The 24,832-nt window shown below is 37.2% G+C and overlaps 1 protein-coding gene across 1 annotated transcript in view; it reads right to left on the bottom strand.

Moving 5' to 3' along the window:
• The window catches only part of GPR158 (G protein-coupled receptor 158), a 358,403-nt gene that overhangs the window by 59,281 nt on the left and 274,290 nt on the right, over positions 1 to 24,832 (bottom strand). The window lies entirely within an intron of this gene.

Genomic DNA, 24,832 nt, shown 5'->3' on the forward strand with positions numbered 1-24,832 from the left:
GAAGCCTCCCTGGTCTCAGTTTGCCCATCCCTCCACAAGAAAAGGCACTTTGTGGAAATAGCTATCCCAGCTAACTTAATAAACACAGAAACAAATGACTATTTTTGTCTTAAACTTTTATAACCTCAGTTTATGTGTTCAAAAGAAATAGTTTTGGACAATAATAAATTATGGTACATGACTTATGATAGAAGATTATACCACCCTTAATAATCACGGACTTGAAAATCTTAATGAGTATGGGAAAGCCCTCAGGATTTATGTTAAGCAAAATAACAAGCAGCATACTATATATATGTATGTGTATATAAAATATACATATTATATATTTTTAAAGTTATTGTCTGTCCCGAAGTTATCCAGCCATGTAATATGAAAAAGAGAGACATTTACTAAAGAAGATACAAGATACAAGAAACATTGTACACAGGACAATGATGCCTCAGTTCCCTTCCAAGTAAGCACCTTGGCACCTCACACAGTTCTCCCAAACACCATCAGCTGCCCCATTGTATTTTCCAGAATCTTATTGACAGTCTGAAATTTCTTCCCTTTTAAAGGTAATTTTAGTTTTGGGAAAAGCCAGAGAGCCAAATTTGGTTTTAGGAAAAATTTTAGTTTTGGGAAAAGTTACAGAGAGCCAAATCTGGACTGTAGTGGGGCTGAGTCATGTGGGTGATTTGATACTTTGCCAAAAAAAAAAACCAAGAAAAAAACTCTACACAAGACATGATGCTTGAGCAGGTATGTTGTGATGAAGCTGCCAGTCACCAGTTGCCCATATCTGTGGCCTTCTGAATCACCTGAATAGTTTCTATGGAGGAATGTTCAAGCTTAGTGCAAAATTTGATGCAGATTTGTTGCTCTACTTGGTCAGTTGTTTTTTCATGCAAAGGCTACACAGTACACTTGCTCACTAAATGGCATCTATCGCCCTCACTGACTATACAGTGAAGCTGTCATTGTTTATGCATGTGCATTCCAGTCCACTCTCTGAGGCTGCCAGGTCATATGCATGTTGTGTGAACCATCTTTATTATATTAACAATGGATTGACATTTTCTATACAGATTATATACATATATATACACATAAACATAAATGAAAGTATACCTATTTTCTGCTTATTATCCTTAATTTAATACCCTTAACCTACTCTAGAAAACAGGGCATGAAAGGGCTATGCATAAAAACCAATGGGAAAAATGTATTGTATTGTTTGTTCCTATTAAGAAGTCCATCCAGCTCTGGCTGGAGTAGCTCAGTGGATTGAGCGTGGGCTGAGAACCAAAGTGTCGCAGGTTTGATTCCCAGTCAGGGCACATGCCTGGGTTGCAGGCCATGACCCCTAGCAACCGCACATTGATGTTTCTCTCTATCTCTCTTTCTCCCTACCTTCCCTCTCTAGAAATAAATAAATAAAATCTAAAAAAAATAAAGAAAAGAAGTCCATCCAAAAATTATGTTGTCTATAATCATTAAAAAAGCAAAAACAAAAAACCCAAAGAAACAAAAAACTCCGAGGCTATGATTTTTCTTCCCATTTTCTCTCCTGATGTTTTTTATGAACAAACTCCATGTTCTTCTGAGAGAAAAATACATGAGCAGGGTGATGAGAATATGAGAAAAGCATAGTTAATGTTTTGTTTTATTCATATGAAAAAATTTATACTTTCTAAAATGAGTACCTTACTGTAAATATGTATAAGCAACTGTTTATTTTGAATAAATATAAGTATATACATGTGTGTATGTCTATATATCTCTAAAAAAATTAATGGTGTTAACAATTATTCAATATGCACACACCTGTATTTTAAAATTTTCTATAATTAGAAAAATGTTAATTTAAATAAAAACTAATATCTATTACAAGAGCTCAGTAAGTGGTAAAACAACATAGGATAACTCCACCTTTTAGGATAATACATGCAGACAATGGGAGCATAAAAGTTAAACCTTCTGGGTCCTCTCCTGAAACATGACTGTAAGAAAGATAGAGTTTATCTATGAGCTAAGAAATTGGCAGAAAGCTAAAAAATATATATCTCTTGAGAAATGAACAAGTTTAGAAACAAATAAGCTCTGAGTATAATCAATGATCTACTGATTCAATTTTTCTTTTTTTAGAAAATGGACAAAAACAGTGAATTGGCAAGCAGAGTGGTAATTAAAGAACATGAGAAATGGAGAGACTTTACACCAGGCAGAGCATGAAAAATAATTTTAAAGGATAAATTTTTAAAAGATAAAAAGTGAAGGAATCTATCAAGGCTGTCTTCCCCAGTGGCATCTGATTCACCATTAAGTTCCCAATTCTGGAATTGGTGCTCATACATAGCTCATGACTAGGAACTGCTGAGAAATGACATTTTTTGTTGTAATATTTTAAAACAATAAATGAGAAAAATATGAAATGGTCATGTAGCTGGAGGGAAATAATTTGAATTTTCTCAAGTACTTCTATCTGTGTTTAAATTGTGACTTAGAAAGAATAGAGACTTCAACTTAAAAGATTCAGTGTGATTTATATTTGCTATTTCTGGAAACTCAAGTTAAAGACTGTAGAATACTCAAGGCTGAAAGGAGTATGAGTAGAAATGACAAATTGACCGATAGCAATACAACTCTGGAAGATGGAAAGCAGATGGTAGCGTATAACCAGATGAAGAAGTCAAAGAAAGTGGAAGTGTACACCTGAAGAAAGGGAGCCCCTCAGAGATCTTTCTTATAATCATTTTGGAGGAAGTTGACTAATACTAACAATAGCTCCTAATGAGTGCCTGTTATATTTCAGTTACTTTTAAAATACCTTACATAAAAAATTTACTTGTTCCTTACAACAGTTCTTTGAAGCAAGTGAGGTTATCATCCACAGTTCACATATAGGGAAATTGAGGCGCAGAAAAGTTAAGAAATTTGTACAAATTCACACAGCTAGTAAGTGGCAAAGCTGTGGTTTAAACTCAGCCTAAGTCTGTTTGTCTCACCGCCTGTCATCACACAGGAGGGACAGAATAATAAGGTATGCTCAGTGGTCTCTGATAGAGCCTGGATGTTGAGAAATGCCTGGTGCCCTAGAACTTAGACCAGCTTGTTAGGTGTAGTGACCAAAGAGGGATAAAACTAAATAATGTTTATGGGGTAAAAATACTTTTCAAGTAAAAACAAATGAAAAATATGCCTGAAGATAAAGAATGCATGTCATAAATGGGAAAATGAATGTTAAAAGACAAAACTGTAATAATTCATGAAAAAATTGTGAAAGAAAGCATGACACCCCAGAGATTGAAGCACCATGTCAGAGAGAAAACATCCATACCATGGGAAAAACCGGAAGCCAGCAACCAGCCCATGGTCTTCAGTTCTGACTAAACATCAGAATCACTTGGTCGTGGAGTTAAAACATTTGAAAGCCCAGGTTTCCCTTATGGAAAATTTGGTTTGGCAGTTCCAGGGCTCAGCCTGAATAATCTGCCTTTTAAAATGTTCTACTGATGATTTTGACTTAACCTTGTTAAGTCAAAAGAGCTGTAACCAAAGAGCTGTGGATACTAGTTTACCACATAGAGGTGGTATAGCCACAGCTCAGACCAAGGCTTGGGAAGGTGAGGACAGTGGCTGAGAACTAATTAAAATGCAGTAACCATTCTGTTGCTAGAAAAATCCTACAAATCCATGCATATAAAATATACCAGGACATATATCCAAGAATATTCACTAAAGCATCATTTGTGATGGCAAATACACTGAAGACATTCTCGGTCCAGAGGGGATGGCTTAAATATGTAATTCATGCTATATCTGCACAAAATGGAAACCTATGAAATTTAAGATAATGAAGTGGATCTGATTCTGTTGCTGAAAAAAATCTTTAAGAAAAATTGTTAAATAAAAAGTTTCAGAACAGTATTAAAATATAGTTCTATTTGTATATATGTAAAAAAGGAATTTCTAGCTGTACATTCAATAGAACTTTAAGACCTTTAACCTAGGTGGGTTGGGGATTGAGGAGGCAGAGAGGGAAAGGGGATTTTTTACTTTTTAACTTGTATCCCTTGGTAGTGTTGTTGCTGTTGTTTTTTGTTTGTTTGTTTTTACAATGAGAATACATTACTCTTATAATAAAGGAATGAAGTATGCATGAAAAAATTTCAGACTAATTCATTGTAATCACTATAAATGCCCTGCTCTTAAAATAGGGTGTAGAGGGTTGCTTCTAAGTACTATGGAGGAAAATGGAGAAGGTATTATATCTAATACCTATGAAGTGACGCTGTATGGAGGTGGCAAGATATTTAAAAAATGAAGAGAAAGTGAAGGATATTAAGCACTCAAGAAGTCAATAAAGTAACAAAGGTGCAACAGAGTTCATGGAAACAGATTTGAAGTATAGCATTTTGAGAAGAAAGAAGAAAAAAATGAAGAAGAGACATAATGTATAGTTTAATAAGATAATTACTTAATTACAAGCAAAAGCTTTTTTAAAGCCAATGACAGAATACATAAAAATACTTGATCAGTGTGCCCTTTCCTGGTCCTGGGGTGGCCCTTGAGCCTTGGCAATGGCCCATTTGTTTACTTTAGCTTTGTGGGTCATCCTTTTCATGGAGAGTCTTGCATAGAGCAGTCTTTGGGGGAAAATTTTCTTTCTGTTCAGAATTCAAATATTCTTCCCAATTTGTTGAAGAAAGTGTGTGAAATATACAAAACAATAGGTTCTATAAACTACAACTTAAAGTCTAAAAAAGTGTTTATTCAAGCTACAGTCACAACACCGTTCCAGAAGTGGCCTGTCAGTCACCTGTCTCCCTGTGTGCAGCCACAGGAAGGCTAGGAGCAAAGACTTGCCTGTGTCCTGTTGCTTCCTGTAAAGACTTCTTATCTTCTCAGGAGTGTTTCACACCAAAATTGCTTAGTTAAGCAAGACCTTACACAGAATCTTAATATGTATTACTTTTTTGCATGGGTACTTACTTATCTGAATAATTCAAGAACCTTGTTTCTTTTATTAACATTTCCTGCTTGTTGCTGACTCCCTAGCAATAGAGCATTCCTGCTGCGGTGTGGGTCTGTGGGGAAGTAGCGTGAAAGTTTCAAAGGGCTGTCAAATGGGTCTCCTACCTTCCAGTGTGTAGTCAGGTGTTAAGTTTGTAGATTCTACACTTGTAATAACATTTCATGACTATAGGTCAGTTTGGGCTGTTCTTGAACTTCATAGAAATGAAATCATTACGTGTCCTGAGATTTTATGAGTCTGAATGATCACCTCCTTGGTGTAGTAACCTGCTTCATATTGACATATAATATTCCCATGTCTGGGGAAAGCCTTTAGAATTTTTCAAAACAGTCCCACATGCACTATCTTATTTTAGATGCTACATAGCTACAGTTCCACTTTGGCTCAGAGAGAGAGACCACCCCAGAGGTACGAGAAGAGAATGTGTACACACACATGGTTGCCACCCAATCTCCTGACTTTCACCCTACACCCTAAAATGGAACAGTGGAGATGCCGGATCTATCTCTGGGTTAGCCTCCTACTTACACTAATGCAGTAAGTGATCAAAGACTTGACTGTTAATTTCATTTAGCTTATTCCATTAATCAGCTATGCTGACACCTGGCAGCTCCACTCATCCCAGGTCAGCTCAGTGCTTGACAAACTTTTTAGTACAATTTTATCTCTTTATTTTGTGGGCAGTTTTAAAAAATACAGAAATCAACTGAAAATCATGTAACCTTGCCATTTTCACACCACAAAAATTAATAAATGTGTATAACTCTGTTACCAATTTCCCTGGTTTTTAAAATAAAATTTAAAACTCTACCCACATGAAGTAGAAGCTTCATAACTCCCCTCAAGAGTCTCATTGTCTCCTACCTTCTCCAGAGGCAGGCACTAAAGCAAATCTGACAAGTACACATTTAGGGCATGTTTTCCTACTTTGGTTCCATTCACTTGTAACCATAAATAATATATAACATTATTTGTGTTTTAAAAATTGTATATAAGTGATAAATTTTGTATTAGCCTTTGCATTTCACAGTTGTGCTTTTATAGTGAGTTAAATTAAACTGATCCAATCTCCATCAAGGCACTGTTAAATCCAAGTCTCTTTCATAATCATTTTTCCTCAGCTTTCATGTCTCATGACTAAAACCAAGGAAAATTTGATGAAAGTTGGAATTATCCTCAACTGGGTTACAAGGAATAAGGAGGTTTTATCTGTTGGACGATCTCTTTATGAAAATGTATGCATATAATTCCCATGAAAACAGGACCCACATAGATTTCTAGAGCTTTTTAAAAGCAGGGGAGCTGATAGATACCCTTGACCATGCCAAGCACTGGCCTCCTATTGGGGAATAACAGGATTAACAAAAAGTAGTTGAAAATGCTCATTTAAATATTTTTGGACATTTCCTTAAAACTGAAAACAAATTATAGAAATGAGATGGGCTTCTGAGGTCCCCTATGCCAACTGTCTTAACTTACTATGAAACTGAGACAAAAGGTTAAGTAACTTGCACAAGTTAGTCCGTTAGCTGCACCAAGAATGTTCTCCGGTCTTCTGATTCCTAGTTCATGTTCTTTATACTAGTTACTGGTTACCAAACTGGGCTCAGTGGAGGCAACCCAGGGGTTACTTGTAGGGGTCAAAGGAGAAGCCAGCATGTTAGTCTCTGAGCCCTGTATCTCCTTTTGCCCAGGATGCCTCACCTTTCAGTCATTGCTGCCATCTTCTCACAGCTACTGTCTGTCTATGTAGGATGCAGGGACTCTTTAAGTGCATGTTGACAGCAGTTTTCAGATGAACTCTTAATTGTCTGATGTCTTCTGCCTTTGCTTTCACCTCATCAGCGAGATGCCATTATTTGTGGTAAGTTCATTTGATGGAGTCTCAAATATTCATCTGAACACTTAGATATTATTGGGCCAAGTTACCAAGTAATATCATCACCTTTGTATTCATTTATGTGTCATGCTAAAATAAGTAAAATGGAGGAATTTATAACATGGCTATTTTGGTCTAGTTAAAAATGTAAAGCTTCTATATAATATCATCTTTGGAAGTAATTTAACTCTATGGGATGTACATTTTTTTATTCTCCTTTGGACTATTTTATCGAATAATAGTACATCAGTAAACACTCTTGATTGTCTATCCAAACAAAACCCCCTTCATCACTAAAAGAACTCAGATGCTATCAAGGGTCTGTGGCACATTGTATTTTCCAAAGATGAGTGCATTGGTCTCTATTGCAACCCACATGCTCTTCTTACAATGTGACATTTACAGGCCTCCTCAAACCTGTAACTACTATGTGCAATAGAATATGCTGGAAGTGATGTTATGGGACTTGGGAGGGTTAGCTCATAATAAGCAGTACAGCTTACACATGGCCCTTTTGTTCTTGGGATGATTGCCCTTGGAACACTGTCACCATTTTTCAAGGAAGTGAGGCATTCTCTTGGAAAGGCCAGGTGTAGATGTTTCAGCCATACCTCCAGCTGTTATAGTCTTCCAACCAATATTGAGCATCAATGCTAGATGTAAGAGTGAGAAGCCTTCAGAAAATTTCACTTTAAGTCTTTCAGCTCAGGTTTCAGGCATCAAGGATTAGAAAGAAACCTTCCTGCTGAACCTTGTCAGAATTCTTAACCCACAGATTCCATAAGCATAGTATGTGGTTGTTTTATGCCACTTAATTTTGAGGTAATTTAAAGTAGCCACCATAATTGGAACAATACTACACAATAAAGTCCATGATATTCAGAGGCACTCCCTCTATCTCTACCCCCAGGGATGGACTCTAATTAAACTAAGCAAGAGGTTCTCAATCAGCGGTAATTATGTTCTCAAGTGGCATTCAGAAATGTCTAGGGACATTTTTGTTGTCACAATTGGGGAAGCAGTGCTTATGGCATCAGTGAATATAGGCCAAGGATGCTGCTAAACATCCTACAATGCATAGGATAGCCCCACCCCACCTCCAACAAAGAATTATCCACCCCAAATGTCAATATTACCACTGCTAAATTAAACCAATCAATAGCCTTGTGTGTACAAACCTTACCAATTTGTAGCTTTTTGTGAAAGAAATTCATAACAGACTGGTGGAAGAAAAAAAGATGCTAGAGTATATTATCAAAAGAACATTAAATTCCTAGTATCTGATTGTAAACATTAAGATGAATTTAGAGACCAAAATGTTCACAAAATTACCATCTATACTCCCTTGTCTGATAAGAGAATCCAGCTGAAAATTTATAGCTATGATAATCCTATTTCCTATTTCCTTAAAAAAAAAAAACTATCCTTACAAATTTCTGTAATGAAGAAGACTAAAGAAACCTGTACATTAGAAATAATGACCACATTCAATGGACATAATTTTAATATATTAGGTTCTTCTTTTCTGAGTATTTAAATTGATTGCCCTGGCTAATTAATATTTAGAATGGAATCTGAGAATTCTTAAAGTATAAATATTTAAATAGCTTTCTTAGTCAAAAAGCTTTAGAATTTCCCTTTACCCTCTTTGGCATAAAGAGAAATTAACTAATGATTCTGGTAGTTTTACCTTAAAATAATGTGTTTGAGTAATCATTGTCATGTGAAATAATTATTGCATCATAGTGTTTAAAAAGATTTTCCCTGATAGAGTGTATTTTTTCCTCATTTGTAATATATAACTTGTCTGGAAAAATGCTATAAACTTATTTTTATAGTTAGATTTATGTTTCTTTCTATTGTTTTATAGAATCCATGAAGCATGGAATTGGATTTTGTGAATTGTACACGACACAACATGAAAATTACTTCTTGGTAGCATATGCATTTGGACTTGCAATCACCCATATCTACAGAGAGTGTTAGACCCCACGCTGTTTTAGAGAGAAATATTAACTCTGAATGGGTGTATGTCCTGGCTTCATCTTCTTTTTGTAGGGTGGTGACTTTTTCAACAGGCTCCTCAGCTTTCTGTAGTCATCTTTAGTGCTAATCACAAATTATCCTCTCTCTCTCCCTCCATGCAATGGTAAGATTACCCCTCCACTCCCTCTTGAAATTAGGAATGCCATGTGACTTCTGGTCAGAAGCTGTAAGAGTCAGCAATGTGCTTTGCCATGTTCTCTTTTCCACCTGTCATCATGGTCAGCAAGGCTCCATACAGTTTCTTGGGTCACAGAATAAGGGTAACAAACAGGCATGTGGGCCAGAGTCCCTTGCTGATCCATGATCGATGTTTAACATAAACCAAAAATAGATCTTTTTTGTTTTAAAGTGCTGAGTGTTTGGGATTGTTCATTACCACAGCATAATCTAGTATATCATATATGATACATTTTGATAAAATGGACATATGCTAAACATCTTTTGTGATAATTATATATTCAAATGATAAAACATAGCATGTGTACTTTGTGTGAGTACAAATTCTTAAATTCTATGGAAAACCAATATGCAGCAAAAGTTAAATTGCAAGAAATAATAATAATAATAACAATAATAACAATAATAATAATAATAATAATAATAATAATAATAATAAACCACTACTACTATTACTACTCTTCCAGATACTCTTAAGTATATGAATGAAATCATAGTATCAGAGTACTGCATACTCATACTACACTGTTTGGAACGCTGCTGATTTTGCTGAACTGAATTTTAGTGTCATGCTATCAGCCTCACTGATGACTGTTTTAGGAAATACTAACTGTAAGTCACTCGTTACTGCATTCATCAGAGGAACATCAAAATACAACAAGCTGTCTCTTTGTGAGAATCTCTGGGACTCAAGTTTGCTAAAAGTGCTTTTTATTTATTTATTTTTAATCTGCGGGATGCTGTACATCATGTAACTAAGTTTCCCACTTTCTGCTAGCTCTTAGCTACTTTCAAGTGAAATTTTGTTCTATTTCTAGTCACAAAGCCAATGCAATGTATCTAAGAGACTAACAAGTTATCATTTTTCTACTAAATTGCTATTTTAATTTCTAAACTATTTTTATTACTTTGTAGTTCCTTACACATCACTACAAACTTTTTAAAAATCCTTTTTGTTTATGTGTTTTTGTAATTTATGGATTATTTGGGTTTTTTTAGAGATTTCTATAAACTTTTCCAATTTTTTTGTTCATCACAGATTAAAAATTAAGTCAATCAGTTGTCAGTGTAGCTCTTTCATTCTTGTTTGATATACTTGAATTTTGAGTGACATAATCCCATTTATATTTTAAGACTGCATAATAAACGGCATTTCAAAAGGATTCATATATATCCACACTAACTTCTTGCTTCAACAAAATGGAATACTTCAAATGTTATCTTCTTCTTCACTTATGTTTTTATGTTTATTTTGCTATCCCACTGTTGAGTTAAATTAGGAATATACCAATGGATACCCATTCCTTCAGCATGAGTTTGGGTCCACTCTCTGGAGAATAGTTTTTAAGTGACTTCTGTATGACTATAACTTAATGAGGCATCATAGACTGTACCCTTCAAGCCAATATTTATTGGAAGCATACCTTATTCTCTTAATACTATGCTTACCTTAAACATTTTCTGCAAATCCCCTTCAATGGTTATTTTTAGAAGTACCTGTGACTGGCTATGGAAGAATTATAGCATTTAAAGACAAATCATAATTTTGTGCTACATATCTAATGTGGCATCAAGTTTTCAATGACATACAAAATAGTTCAACACTGATAGTTTGAAATGCAACAGACACTGTGTTTAGAACACAAAGAAAATTAAGATCTGTACATGCTGTGGAGGACTGTGGAGGATAAAGGAGGGAATAAATCCATGCTCAAATAATTCCACTACAACAAAGGTGTTTTGATTGAAGGATGTGCATAGAGAACAGAACCTAACTCAGTGAGGAAACTTTCTTGATGAGCAGAAACCTAATGAATCTTAAAGGACAAGTAGGAATTATCCAGTTGAAGGAAAGGAAAGGGGTATTTGCATGAGACAAGTACAAAAGCATGAAGGCATGGGACAGTGATATGGTCATAGAAAAGTATAAGCATTCTCTTATTTGCTGATGCACAAAGTGAAGTAGAGAGAGAGGCTGGATCTGAAGACAATGTCAAGTCCTTCAGGGTTTTGTATTCCATAACAGGGAACTGAAATTTCTTCCTAAGGTGTATCAAAAAACACTGAGGACTTTTAAGCAGCAGAGTAACAGTTCAATTTATGATTTTGAAAATTCTTCTTGGCAATTGTGTGGAAGATAGATGAAATTGAAGTAAAAAATGCAAAATAAATCCAGAGAGGATAGAAACTAAAAGGACTTGGAGATGAAGACATTGAAGTAGACCTTGAAGCTTAGAACCTTGGTAGGCAGAGAAGGGAGCAGAATACCTCTATTAAGAGAAAATGGTCTTATTTAAGGCATGGGGCAAGTGTAAAAATGCCTTGTTTACCAGAAAAAGACTGTTCTGAATTTTCCTTCAGTTCACATTAAGAAGCTACCCTACAACTTAGAATTCTGTGCTTAGAAAAAGAGTAGCATAGACCCTTGAATCTGGTTGGACCTGAGAAAGACCACAGAGCTTATCTCATACAACTCCTTTACTTTAAAAATGAAAAACAGAGAACAGAAAATCTACAGATGGACTTTAGTTATTATCATCATCATCAAAATTAGAGCTAATGTTTATATAATGTCACTCATGTGTTAGACATTGGTTTAAGGCTTATATAGTATCTCATTTAATCTGCTTAACAAACTTATGAGGTCTGTATTATTATTCTCATTTTGCAGATGAGGAAACTGAGGCATTTAATATTAAATAATTTTTCTAAAATTGTACAACTAGTAAGTAGTAGAAATAAAATTCAATACTGGGTAATACTACTTTAGAGCTTGTGCTCTCAATTTTACATTTAATTACCTATAAGATACATAGTCAATGGTTTATCCAGAATTAATATTCAGGTTCCTAATCCAGTGTACATTCTAACATGTGATAGAATAAAAGCTTTTCTATTAAAAGATAAAAACATTTTGTATCAGTTTAGAGTGAGACTATCCAGTCATGACAAACAGGGTTGGCTTAGTGAAGAAAGACCACACTCCTGCATGTAGGAAGTGATCCATCATCTGAAGGGCTAGGTCTTCAACAATGTCAATCACTCTGGGAAGAAGACCTTTCCAAAGAGGGTGGAACTCAGTAGGAATGCCCTAGATAGCCACGGGGTAGACATGGGCCTTGTTGGCCTTGACTCTGAAGCACCATTAGAAGTTAAAGGGATCATAAGATGGTGTTTTCCATGTGGAAACTGGTCATGGGTTAGAAAGTAGGGAACCTGGCAAAGCTGATATTGGGGTTCATTCTAGGGCCACAGGACTAAAGTTATAAATTTTTTAGAGCTAATGAAGATCAAAGCAAGTTAAGTTGGGGACTCAACATATTTAGAGAAAGGCAGAAGTGCTTGGTTCACTACTCTGTCACACTAGCTCATTTATTCTGCCATTCATCTGTTCATTTATTTAAAAATATTTGAACTTATGTGACAGGCACTATGCTATGCAAAGGGAAATATACTAGTAAATAAAAAAGATAGTCATTAAACTCATGGAGTTGAAACCAAATGAAGGAGAGACCCATAAATAAGTAAACAAAACAGTATTCATTATAAATTATCACAAGTGTGACTGAAGAAACAAATGATATGCAAAGATAGAAAACAATAGTGAGAGAGGTTACTAGGGGAAAGTAGGCAAAAAGGCCTCTCTGAAGTAACATTTAAGGCAGAACATGAAGTTGGTCTTTAATCTTGTGATGAACAGTAAATGATAATTCCAGGCATATATCACAGCATGTCTATTTTTGCAAAGTGTGGCATGGATAAACATACTCCCATAGTTTCCTTCTAATACTAGCATATTGGAGATTTTGCTTTAGTAAGGGAGCTAAACTCCTTTGCCCACGCTGACTCCATGGGCACTGACTCCACTTCTAGTTTTCTCCATTCTTAATAATGTACAATCTATTACAGGAACAAAGAGCCACACATCCATAAATACTTAGACCTCTATGATAAAGATTGGATTTTTGATTAATGTCAAAATAGGACTGAATTAAATTTTGACATCATATATGCCTGCCTGTAGAACATATGCTTGGAAGTTATAAACTCTTGGCCTTAGTTTGCACATTATATGTTTTTGGAGGCTTGACCCTCAGTATTGGAAACATGCCAAATAGATAGGGCATCATGTCCCTGAAGGGGCAGAGAAAACAAGCCAGCTCATTTTCAGTGTTTTGAGAACTACTAGACTGCAGAGTGGTCCCACCTTGACACTCAGTCACAATGCCAGTACCAGAGCACTCTATACATATGGTTCTAAATTAGAGCATCACTCAGAGCTTTGGTTGGATCCCACACTTACCTTGGTTCACCCTATATGAGATAATCTATGTAAAATGCCTGACACATGGCAGGTGCTCAGTACATGGTAGTGTTCTCTCCTGTGGAGGATTCCAAGGAGGGTAGTTTATTGTGGAAATATTCACATTATGTCTACTTTAACCTGTTCTGCAGTTAGCTTTGAAAATCATGACTGTTCTGTAGTTACACAAGAATAAACTTATCTCTGGTTTGGAGGAAGCTTAAAATAGTCTTAGACTTAGGCATGCCTTCTTTGGGACTAGCCCTGGGGTTCACTGTCTCTTTGCAAGAAGCAGTAATCAGAGTTGGTAATCTTCCATGGCGAGGATGTGTGATATAGCAGTGCCTGGGGTGAGTCAGCAGATTGGCTTTGGAGCTTGAAGCTTACAGAATTCAGGGACAAGTCCCTGGCATTTGGTGCAGAGAAAGACAATAGTCTGCAGCTCTGCTGAAGAGTGTGAAGTGTATGGAGAACAGTGTCAGGAGATGAGCTGAAAAGGAACACAGGGTCTGGTCCTGGAATTCAAGTGCTGACTTTGCTATTTGTTAGCTATGCAAGTTGGGCAATTTCTTTTGTATTTGGTCTTGTTTTCTCAACACTAAAATGGGAACTATGATTTTCTGCAATCTATATCACAGAATATTAGGAGACTTTATGAGATAGTCTTAAGCATCTTTAACAACTGGATCTTTTGCAGGTTCAGGCATGATCTCCCCAGGCTATTTGAGTGTGGAATTCTCATATGTCTCTGAGTGCACCTTAACTAGAGCTGCATTCCCAAGACTGTTGCACAAAGGATAAAGCCCAGCCCACAGCAGCCTTCAGATTTTTGCCTCCAGCCTCAGTGTATTCATTCAAAAAATATTTCTTACCTGCCTGCTGTCGGTCAGGCTGAGTTAAGTGTTGAATTAATTGTTGGAAATACACTGACAAAGAAAATATAACCCTGCCCTACTGCAAATTATGGTTAATTTAGTAAAATGGAGGACAATAAATACATAAGCATATAAATAAACACATAACTTCAAATTATCATGAAGGAAATAAAAACCAGCTTCACTCATAGGAAATAATGGAAGGAAAGGTTTTGGTGAGAAGGTCAGGAAAGGTCCCTCTGATCAAGTGGCATTTATGCTAATACTTGGATACTGTGACCCTCTAGTGGGACTGTGCAGTGTAAATTCCCTCTGAGGAATCCCTATATGGCCTTGTGCTAATCTCCCTTCTCCCTCACAAAGCAATTTGCTGTTCAGAGCCATGGCCTGGGGGATTTGTCAAGCTCAGTTTTCTCAAGGCAGGTCTGTGTCCCTGCTCTTCCCTCTGCCCATTTCTGGCTTCCAGCTCCCACCAGAAATTATTTCCAGAAAGTATCCATCAATTTATGTGTTTGATAGACTGAAACCACTACATGCTGTGTAACTTCATTTTTTTAAAAAATTGATTTGAGAGAGAGAGAAAGAAATATCAATTTGTTGCTGTTCCTTTTATTCCTTGGTATGTGCCCTGACCAGGGACTCAGCCCACAATCCTGGTGTATCAGAATGAGGATTTTACCCGTCCAGGGCCTTAACTTCAGGTCTTAAAGCATATTTTCTTTCTGTGCGAATGTGGCCTGATGCCAAACACAGCTGGAGACCTCCAAGCAAACTGTTTCCAGAGGAATAAAGTGTCCAAATGATTCTTGAATTAATTTGATCTCACACCACAACCTAATTTTTTCTTCCATTCTTCTACCTTGCAGCAGTTTAATTTATATGCCAATAAGCTATAGTGTGTAATAACTGCAATTGTGAGCTCTGTTCAGTTATCAGTCACTTCACTCTACGTATACCTCTCCAAGATTTAAATGCCGGCATCTGCCTCAATATAAGCCTGAACAGTACTATGTGTCAGCAAAGGAAACATCCAGAGAAATGAATGTACCAGGATTTATGCTTCCATTCCAAACAAATAAGTAAAAATTTCATCATTTAATTAAGATTGATCATGTCAAATAAATCACTGTGTAAAGGTTATATGTGTCACATTGTAGAGTAACTTAATAAGGGTCCTGTCTGACTTTCTTTCAGAATTTAAAAGTAATAAGAATCCAATCTATGCTTTCATTTCTTTCTCTTTTTTTTTCTGCCAGAAGGCATGGAGTGATCCCCAGGTATTTGAAAAAGTCAAAGTGGACCATCAAATTAAAAGCAAGTATCATTCTAAAATCTAATGAAGGTCTCATACCAGCGCTTCTTTCCATAGTTATGTTTAGTACAAAGAGAATGTAATTTTATAAAATACAGCTTTTCAAAAAAACTCCAGCTCTCATCAACCTAATTTGATTAAAGTCTTAACTACCACAGACCACAAGCTCAATTGTTACCAGGGCAAAGGACAAGAATTCAAACATACGTCTCTCTCGCATCTTCCTTTGAGATCATGGTACTAATCTCCTAAGGTTAATATGGAGCCGAAAAGAAAATTGGCAAATGTCTGATCTTCTGAGAAAATTGGATTTGCTCTGCTTAAAAAAATCTGGTTATTTGTATGCTAAAATCACATGAAGTGAAGGCCATCAAACTGTTGGATTCAAAGGCTTTCATTTAAATTAAAATAAAGTCCCAACTTGGTTCTGGTTAAGATGGTGGCATAAGGTTGTAACTGAATCCTCCCACAACCACATCAAATTACAACTACACTACAGAACAGCCCTCATTCAGAGCCACCCTAAAATCTACCAGAATGGAAGTCCTACAACTGAGGATGTAAAGAAGAATGCAAATGGAGATGTTAGGAGGGGTGGAGACATGGAATAGGCTGATCCCACACCCACATGTGTCAGATGAAAATCAGAAGGGATGTCTTGGATCTTGAATGCAGAGGTCATCCCTGAGGAATGAGAGATCCCAGTCTCACACCATGCCCCCCCCACCCCCACAGCCCAGGGCTCCAGTAACAAGAAACCCCCATAACTTCTGGGTGTAAAATCTAGCTGGAATTGTGGCTGAATGAGATGGAGGGCTTCTGGAGTCTCAGGCAGTTTCTCTTAAAGGGCCAGTGTACAGACTTACTGGGATTCACTCACTGTGAACTCCAGTGCTGTGGCAACAGAGACGTATGTGAAGGAACTGAGTAGTCTGGCATCAAGGTGAGAGTTGAAGGAGCAGATTTCTCCTGGACACAAATGCTGGCAGAGGTCATTGTTCCTTTTATGGGCCCTTCTCCCACAGAACCCACAGGCAGGCACCACATCTAATTTTCCATCAACCTGGCTAACACTATTGGCCCTGCCCTGCTGATTCCCTCAGATCCTGCTCTACTCAATGTGCAGGCCTAATGCAAGCTGTTTCCAGTGTTTTTTCCATACAAACAGCCTGTTTTGGCTCATGCTTCAGACTTTCCTAAAAATCTATCAAACAAGCAGCATCTGGCCTTGAAGTGTTACGTACCTCTTCTTAGGTGATCCCACGCACTAATGGCAGCTAGCCTCGATTCTCAGTTTTGCCTTTCCTGAGCACATCCAAACCTAGCACAAGTAGTAATAATCTGAGGACTGCTTTGTAGCTCATGTTGGCTGGCCCCAGGCAGGGCACAGAAGCCCCAGGCATGACACAGGGAGCCTGAAGCAGGATACAGATGGTGGCTGACCTTGGCCTGCACCTTCAGGAGGCCACAGAGCCAGTGGACTCAGTGGACAGCTTCATACCATATCAAAACACCACCCAGTCTCCACCACAAGGGACATACTCAAGGAGCAGGCTCAGCAGGCACCAGAGCCCTGCTGAAGTAAGTCCTGATTTGGACTCTGAACAGCGGATCCTCCAGAGGGCTGCAGCAGGTCCTAGAGCCTTGGGGTAAACCCCTCCCATTGATATGTCAACAGCAATCAAGACTCAGCTACAACAGGAGGGTGTAAACAGCCCACACAGGGGGTATACCTGGAGTGACCAGCTTGGGTGATCGAGGAGACTGTGACATTGGATCCTATAGGACATCTATTACATAAGGCCACTCTACCAAGCCTGGGAGACATAGCAGCTGTACCTAATACACAGGAACAAATACAGAGGGGCAGACAAAATGAGGAGACAAAGAAATTTGTCCCAGTGAAAGAACAATAAAATTTCAGAAAAAGAACTAAACAAAATGGAGTCAAACAATCTACTAGATGCAGAGTTCAAAACATTGGTTGTAAAGCTGGTCCATGATCTTAGGGCAAGAGTAGATGAATTTAGTGAAAACTTCAACAAAGAGATAGGAAACATAAAACAGAACCAGTCAGAAATGAAAGATACACCAACTGAAATGAAGAATAATTTACAGGGAATCAATAGTTGAATAGATGAAGCTGAGAATCAAATCATAGATTTGGAAAAGAATGAAGCAGAAAACACCTAATCAGAACAGCAAAAAGAAAAAAAAGAATCCCCCCCCCCCCAGAAAAAAAATGAGGATAGGATAAGGAGCTTCTGGGGCAACTTCAAATGTACCAACATTTTTATCATGGGCGTACCAGAAGGAGAAGAGACAGAGCAAGAACTTGAAAACCTATGTGAAAAAAATAGTAACAAAAATTTTCTTAATCTGGTGAAGGAAATAGACATACAAGTCCATCAAGCACATAGAATCCCAAACAAGATGGACCCAAAGAGGCTCACACCAAGATACATCATAATTAATATGCCAAAGGTTAAAGACAAAGAGAAAATCTTAAAAGTAGCAATACAGTTAATTGCCTACAAGGGAACTCCCATTAAACCATCAGCTGATTTTTCAACAGAAACTTTGCATGACAGAAAGGATTGGCAAGGAATATTCAAAGTGATGAAAAGCAAGGACCTACAACTAAGATTATTCTACACATCAAAGCTATCACTTAGATTCAAAGGACAGATAAAGAGCTTCTCAGACAAAAAAAAAATCTAAAGGAGTTAATCACCACCAAACCAGTATTAGAAGAAATATTAAAGAAGAAAAGATTAAATACCTGAATAATAAAATGACAATGAATGTAAAGTGGATTGATTAAATGCTCCAATCAAAAGACATATGGTAGCTGAATGGATAGGAAAACAAGAGCCTTACTACATATGTTGTTTATAAGAGACTCACTTCAGTTTGAAAGATACACACTCTGAAAGTAAAGGGATGGAAAAAGATATTTCATTAAAATGGAAACAAAAAAGGCTTGGGTAGCATTACTTATACCAGACAAAACAGACTTTAAAACACAGGCTATAACAAAAGACAAAGAATGACCCAGCAATTCCCCTTCTGGATATTTATTTGAAGGAACCCAGACACTAAATTGAAAAGACATATATATCCATATGTTCATTGCAGCATTATTTATAATAGCCAAGATATGGAAGCAATCTAAATGTCCATCAATAGGTGAATGAATAAAGAAGAAGTGGTGCATATATACAATAGAATATGACACAGACATAAATAAGAATGAAATCTTACCATTTGCAACAATATGGGTGGACCTAGAGGGTACTGTGCTGAGTGAACAAAACCAGAGGAAGACAAATGCCTTATGATTTCACTTATATGTGGAATCTAAAAAACAAAATAAATGAAGAAGCAAAAAAAAAAAAACAGACACAGATACAGAGAAGGTTTTCATGGTTGCCAGATGGGAGGGGTGTCGAAAAGGTGAGTAAAAAAAAAAAAGGCGAAGGGATTAAGAAGTACAATTTGATAGTTACAGAACTGTCACTGGGATGTAAAGTACACCATAGGAAATACAGTCAGTAATATTGTAATAATTATGTATAGTATCAGATGGGTACTAGATTTATCAGGATGATCTCTTAGTAGTGTATAAAATGTCTAATCACTGGGTTGTACAACTGAAAGTAATATAATATTATATGTCAACTAGAATAAAAAAATTAAAAAATATTTTAAAAAATCAAGTGGGAGAAAAAGAATAAAGTCCAAACTCCTTCCACCACCAAGGCCTTCCATTAGTTAGATAGTCTACCTTTGAGATCACCCCCTGAGCTCCTTCCCCTTGCTCAAGGTGCTCCAGGCCACTGGTGTCTTTTCTTCCCATTACCTCCAATCAGTGACCAGAATGAAGGATGCTGCTGTCCCTAAGATTTACTACAGGGAGGCTTAAGATTTTCTCCTTCATTCACGAGTTGGTGGTAGCAAGAAAGAATGTTCTTTCAGTGACCCTCCCTCATTTAAATGTGAAAAAAACCCCAACCACTGGGTGGAGATTTAACATGCTAATGAGACATGTGACACATGAAGAAGCATGTAGTTATACTGTGTGAATGCCAGAGAGTCCCCACTTCTATAAACTTAGATATCACACTTTGATGTCATCTTTCCCAACTCAACTTCTTTGAAACTCTTTCCTTGCTTTTGTTCAGACAGCAATATTTTTCTTTCTCCCTTTAAATGTTGTCTCCCCCAGTGCATAAGCTATATAGGTAATAAATCTGTTGCCTGAACTACTTTTTCATGAACTCTCTTGATTTCTATCTCAGGAGTTCCCAAGAACCTAGGATGGTTCAGTGTCAGAATTCTCAGCTGTCATGCAAGAGATCTGGGTTCCATTCCTGGCCAATGTGCCAAGCCCCATGTTGGTTTCTGGTGATGTCTTTTGATCTCTGTCTTGGGAGATGGCAAGAACCCAGGACATGCATATACTGCCTCCTCAGGACAGTCTTCTAATTCTGCTTCTCCCATTTTGTATTCTCCAAAGCATACATCAGTATCTGAAATCCTGATGAATTACTAGCTAACTTTATTTTCTGTCTCTCCACTAGACTATAAGCTCCTTGAGCACAGGGGTCTTGTCTCTCATAACTGTCATGTACTCAAAAAAAGCAAACACATAACCAGCTTAGACTTGAAGAAATACACAAAGGCAAGGAACAAAGGATGCAAGATCTTCAGAGAAGAGGAAGGAACATCCTGTGCTCACAAGTGGCTGAGATTCGACATATCACCATGATACAAAGACATCCGAGAGTGGCACAGCACCAGCTCTTCTGAATGGTAGTGGTGGGGTCCTTCATTGGGAGACAGTGCTAAATAAATTGCAGCTTCTGGCTGTGGTACTGCAGATCCCAATGTATGACAGGAAAGGTAAATTTTCCTTTCATTGAATCTTAATGAAATTCTTTTAGACTCCTGAAATTGCAACTTAACATTTTTAAAATGAAACTCTTTCAAAATTTTACTAACATCAGAAAATTTTTGGGAAAAAATGAAGAAAAATAAATGAAATAGAGCCACTTTTATCAGTTTGCTGCTGAGTCAGTCAGTCTTCAGGCTAAAATAAAAATTTCATAGAATTCTGATGCTTATGCACTTCTGATTTATGTATATTTGTGAGAACTCACCTCTGTATTCTTCCAAGTCTAAAATATCTTAATCATCCCTAAAGGCTTCCTTAGGCCCTGAAAAGAAAATCATCCCCAGTCCCCACAGACATCCCCAGACCCCACAGGCTTTCAGGGTCCCTATAGCTCCCAAGCAAATGAGTCACTGCTTTCCAGCCTCCAGTTCCTGGAATGCAAAGACTTTTGACACAAATCTGACAACTCTGCAATCCACTACCTGATGGCATTACAACATCTTAAAAACAGAGGCTGTTCTAAAGCAAGGTGACCCTATTTACTCCCACATAGTCCCAGATTAAAAAATGGTTAGCTGCCCAGGTAACAAATTGTGGGAGGGTTATTAGTCACATGTAATATTTACTTCTTTTTTTAAATTTTATTTTATTTTTATTTTAATCATTGTTCAAGTACAGTTTTCTCCCTTTTACTCCCAATCCAGCCCACCCACCCAACCCTCCCCACTTCCCTCCCATTACCACCCTCCCCCTAGTTTTTGTTCATGTGTCCTTTAAATTTTTTCCTGTAAACCCTTCCCATTCTCCCCTGAAATTCCCTCTTCTCTCCCCTCTGGTCACTGTCAGCCTGTCCTCTTTTTCAGTGTCTTTGGTTGTATTTTGCTTGTTTCTTTGTTTTGTTGTTTAGGTTCCTGTTAAAGGTGAGATCATATGGTATTTGTCTTTCACTGCCTGGCTTATTTTGCTTACCATAATGCTTTCCAGCTCCATCCAAGCTGTTGCAAAGGGTAGGAGTTCCTTCTTTGTTTCTGCTGCATAGAATTCCATTGTGTAAATGTACCATAATTTTTTGATCCATTCATTTACTGATGGGCATCTAGGTTGCTTCCAGCACCTAGCTATTGTAAATTGTACTGCTATGAACATTGGGGTGCAAAGGTTCTTTTGTATTGGTGTTTTAGGGTTCTTAGGATATAATTCCAGCAGTGGAATTGCAGGGTCACAAGGCAGATCCATTTTTAGTTTTCTGAGGAAGTTCCATACTGCTTTCCATAGTGGTTGTACCAGTCTGCAGTCCCATCAGCAGTGCACTAGGGTTCCCTTTTCTCCACAACCTCTCCAACACTTGTTGTTTGTTGCTTTGTTTATGATGGCCATTCTGACTGGTGTGAAGTGGTATCTCATTGTGGTTTTAATTTGCATCTCTCTGATAGGTAGCGATATTGAACATCATTTCATGTGTCTTTGGATTATAACAAGTAATATTTACTTCTTTGCCAAACTACAACCTAAAATCTAGACACAGAAAGCCCAGGTTTACAAATAGTCATAAATTTAAGCATAAACCTAGCTCTAATATTATGTAAACACCTATGGCTTTATTTTCAACACATTATAGTGATTTTCAACCTTGGGTGCACATTAGAATCATCTGGAGAGCTTTCAGAATGCTGTTGTTCAGGCTCCACCTCATACCAATTGCATTAAGTATCTCTTTGAGTGGGACTTAGATGTGAGCCATTTTTAAAGGTTCTAGGTACTCCCAATGTGTGATCAAGCTTGAGAACCCCCGAAATATGGAAATACTGTATTTACAACTAAATGTGCCTTCTTGGCTTCCTTTAAAACTTTCTGTATAATGAATGGTTGTGTTTACACACCAGAACACATATACACATACACACAGGCAAATTGAATCTATGCTGACAGAAGCTTGGATAGTGGTTACTATGGGGAGAAGGAAAGATTTTTACTGGAAGGGAGCTGAGGGGTGTCTGGAGGCTGTCAACATTGTTTTTGTTTTGGTTACATGGGTGTCTTCATTTTGGAAAATTAATCAAGCTGCAAATTAATCAAGCTGCATATATAGTATATCAAACAAAAGTAAAAGCAAAACAATTTAAAATTCCATTTCTTTCTCTCCTCCTCGTATATCTTCTCTTTTCTCCCACTTAATATTTTAAAGTGTTACTTCCAAAATGCTAAACTGGTAAATGATTAAATAAAGCTACACTTAAACATTGAATATAGCAATGTTAATATTTATTTTAATAAGATTTAGTGATTTTGTTATATTAAAATAGATATTTCTTGATGACATAGTTAAGAGGAAATGAAAAGGTCTGTTTTAACATTATTGGTCAACAAAAAAGTAGGGCACTCTCTTTTTTTTAAACAGTATTTTACTCATAAAAATTTAAATCTACATCTGTCTTCTTCCTTTAGATTCTAAACTACAGAAATGGCAGGAACCACTTACCACTTTTCACTTCTTCAATATTTTATTCACCTTACTTAGCACATAGTGTTTAGTATTTGCTTAATAAATACTTGTAGAGGGATGCAAGAATGAAAAAACAAATTAATGAATATCTGGAACAGAGTTTTTTCACCTCCAGTTTCACAAACATGGTTAAAGCTTTCCTGTTATCAAATTGCAAATTTTCTCTAAGCTGTTCCACTGACTGTTAATAGATATTTTATGTTCTTTTTCCTCATAACCCTCCCTCATACCTACCTTGCTATCAAATGCATTTGTAAATGCTGGTTTAAACAAAGTTAATCATGGCCTTTAAATACCAATATACAATTTAAATCACCGGGGGTATACACAGTTAGCATGGAACGATTACCATTTACTTAACTATAGCACACTTTATTCAAAGGGCATCTCAGGGATTATTGTTTCATAGAACCCAGTTTGGGAAACTGTAGCTTCCACCATCTAATTAAAGTTCCTTAACCTGATATTCAAGGACCTCAAAAGTCTGGCTGAATTCACTCTGTCCTTCTGGACTTATTTCTTAGTTCCGTATGCCAAATAAGCTTTGAGCTCTCTTATCCCAGCCTCTTAACACATGCCATTTTCCTTACCTGGAACTCTTTTCCTCACCTCTTTGCCTGTTTCCCTCCATTCCAAGTTCAGACCCTAGCTTTTCCAATCCCACATTCTTTAGCCCTCTAGTCTTCAGAATTCCCTCTCTCTCCTGAACTGCTGCTGTTACTGTCTGTACAACTCACTTGGCAACTGATGACATACTGCCAATTGATGAAATAATGTTTCCCATTGATAGTAAAGTAACCCAACTGTAAAAAGGTTTGTGTACAATTTCCCCAAAGACTGTAAGCTCCATAAGAACCACTCTGCTCTCTTCTTATTATTTCTCTCCCAAAAGGTCTGCCACGCCCCGTGTCTTTTGCCCAGTGACTGTTGAACATGGGTTAATAATTGTTTCTAAGATATGTACACTCACTAGCTTCCTTTGGAAGATAATCCTTATCTAACCCAAAATGATAATGAGGATAGCTATTTCAGCTGTTAAAGTTCTTCCCCTTCAATGCCTCCTAATTTTTTCAAGCATTCTTTCCCTAGCCATTGGAAAAGCACCAATAATTTCCACTAACTTGAAAATTCCTCAGAGTCCTTTGCTTTTAACCTTGTTAAACACCTGTATAAGTAGAAGAAAATTAAGTCTGCTTCATTTGTTTAGAAGAAGATCTAGCAGAGAGCCTTGTGTAGTTCAATGTCTGTTGTAAAGTTGTAAGAAAAACTATGGTTGTATCTGCAAAGCATCTCTAGTTTCTCGTGGCCCAAGACAGTGGCATTCCAAAGGGTGCCTTAGTTCAGTCGATGTTCAGAAGCAATTGAGGTGCACATGGACATATGACGGCCAAGGTCTCTCAAAGTCCACCTCACTAATTGAAAATCACAGCAGGACAGAAAGACCAGAGCCTAATAACCCAAAGAATATTCAACCAACTGAGGGGGGAGAACTGTTTATAAAGGAAATACAGATATCACAATAAACTACTGGACTGCCTTTAAGTCAGTGGTTCTCAACTGGAAGTGATTTTGTCTCACAAAGGATATTTGGCAATATCTGGAGACATTTTTGGTTGTCAGAACTGGGGCGGGGCTGTTACTGGCATCTAGTGGGCTGAGACCAGGGGTGCTGCTAAACACCCCACAAGGCACAGGACCTCCTCCACAACATTTGAATAGTTTGGGGCTGGGAAACCTGCTCTCAGATAAATAATGGAAGCATGGAAACTCCTCAGCTGAAGGAGAAAAGAAAAGAGGTTATTGTTTAGTTTAAAAACATA

This window comes from Phyllostomus hastatus, unplaced genomic scaffold, assembly GCF_019186645.2.
Source record: "Phyllostomus hastatus isolate PE091 unplaced genomic scaffold, TTU_PhHast_1.1 phas_scaffold_1674, whole genome shotgun sequence".
Classification (NCBI taxonomy): Eukaryota; Metazoa; Chordata; class Mammalia; order Chiroptera; family Phyllostomidae; genus Phyllostomus; species Phyllostomus hastatus.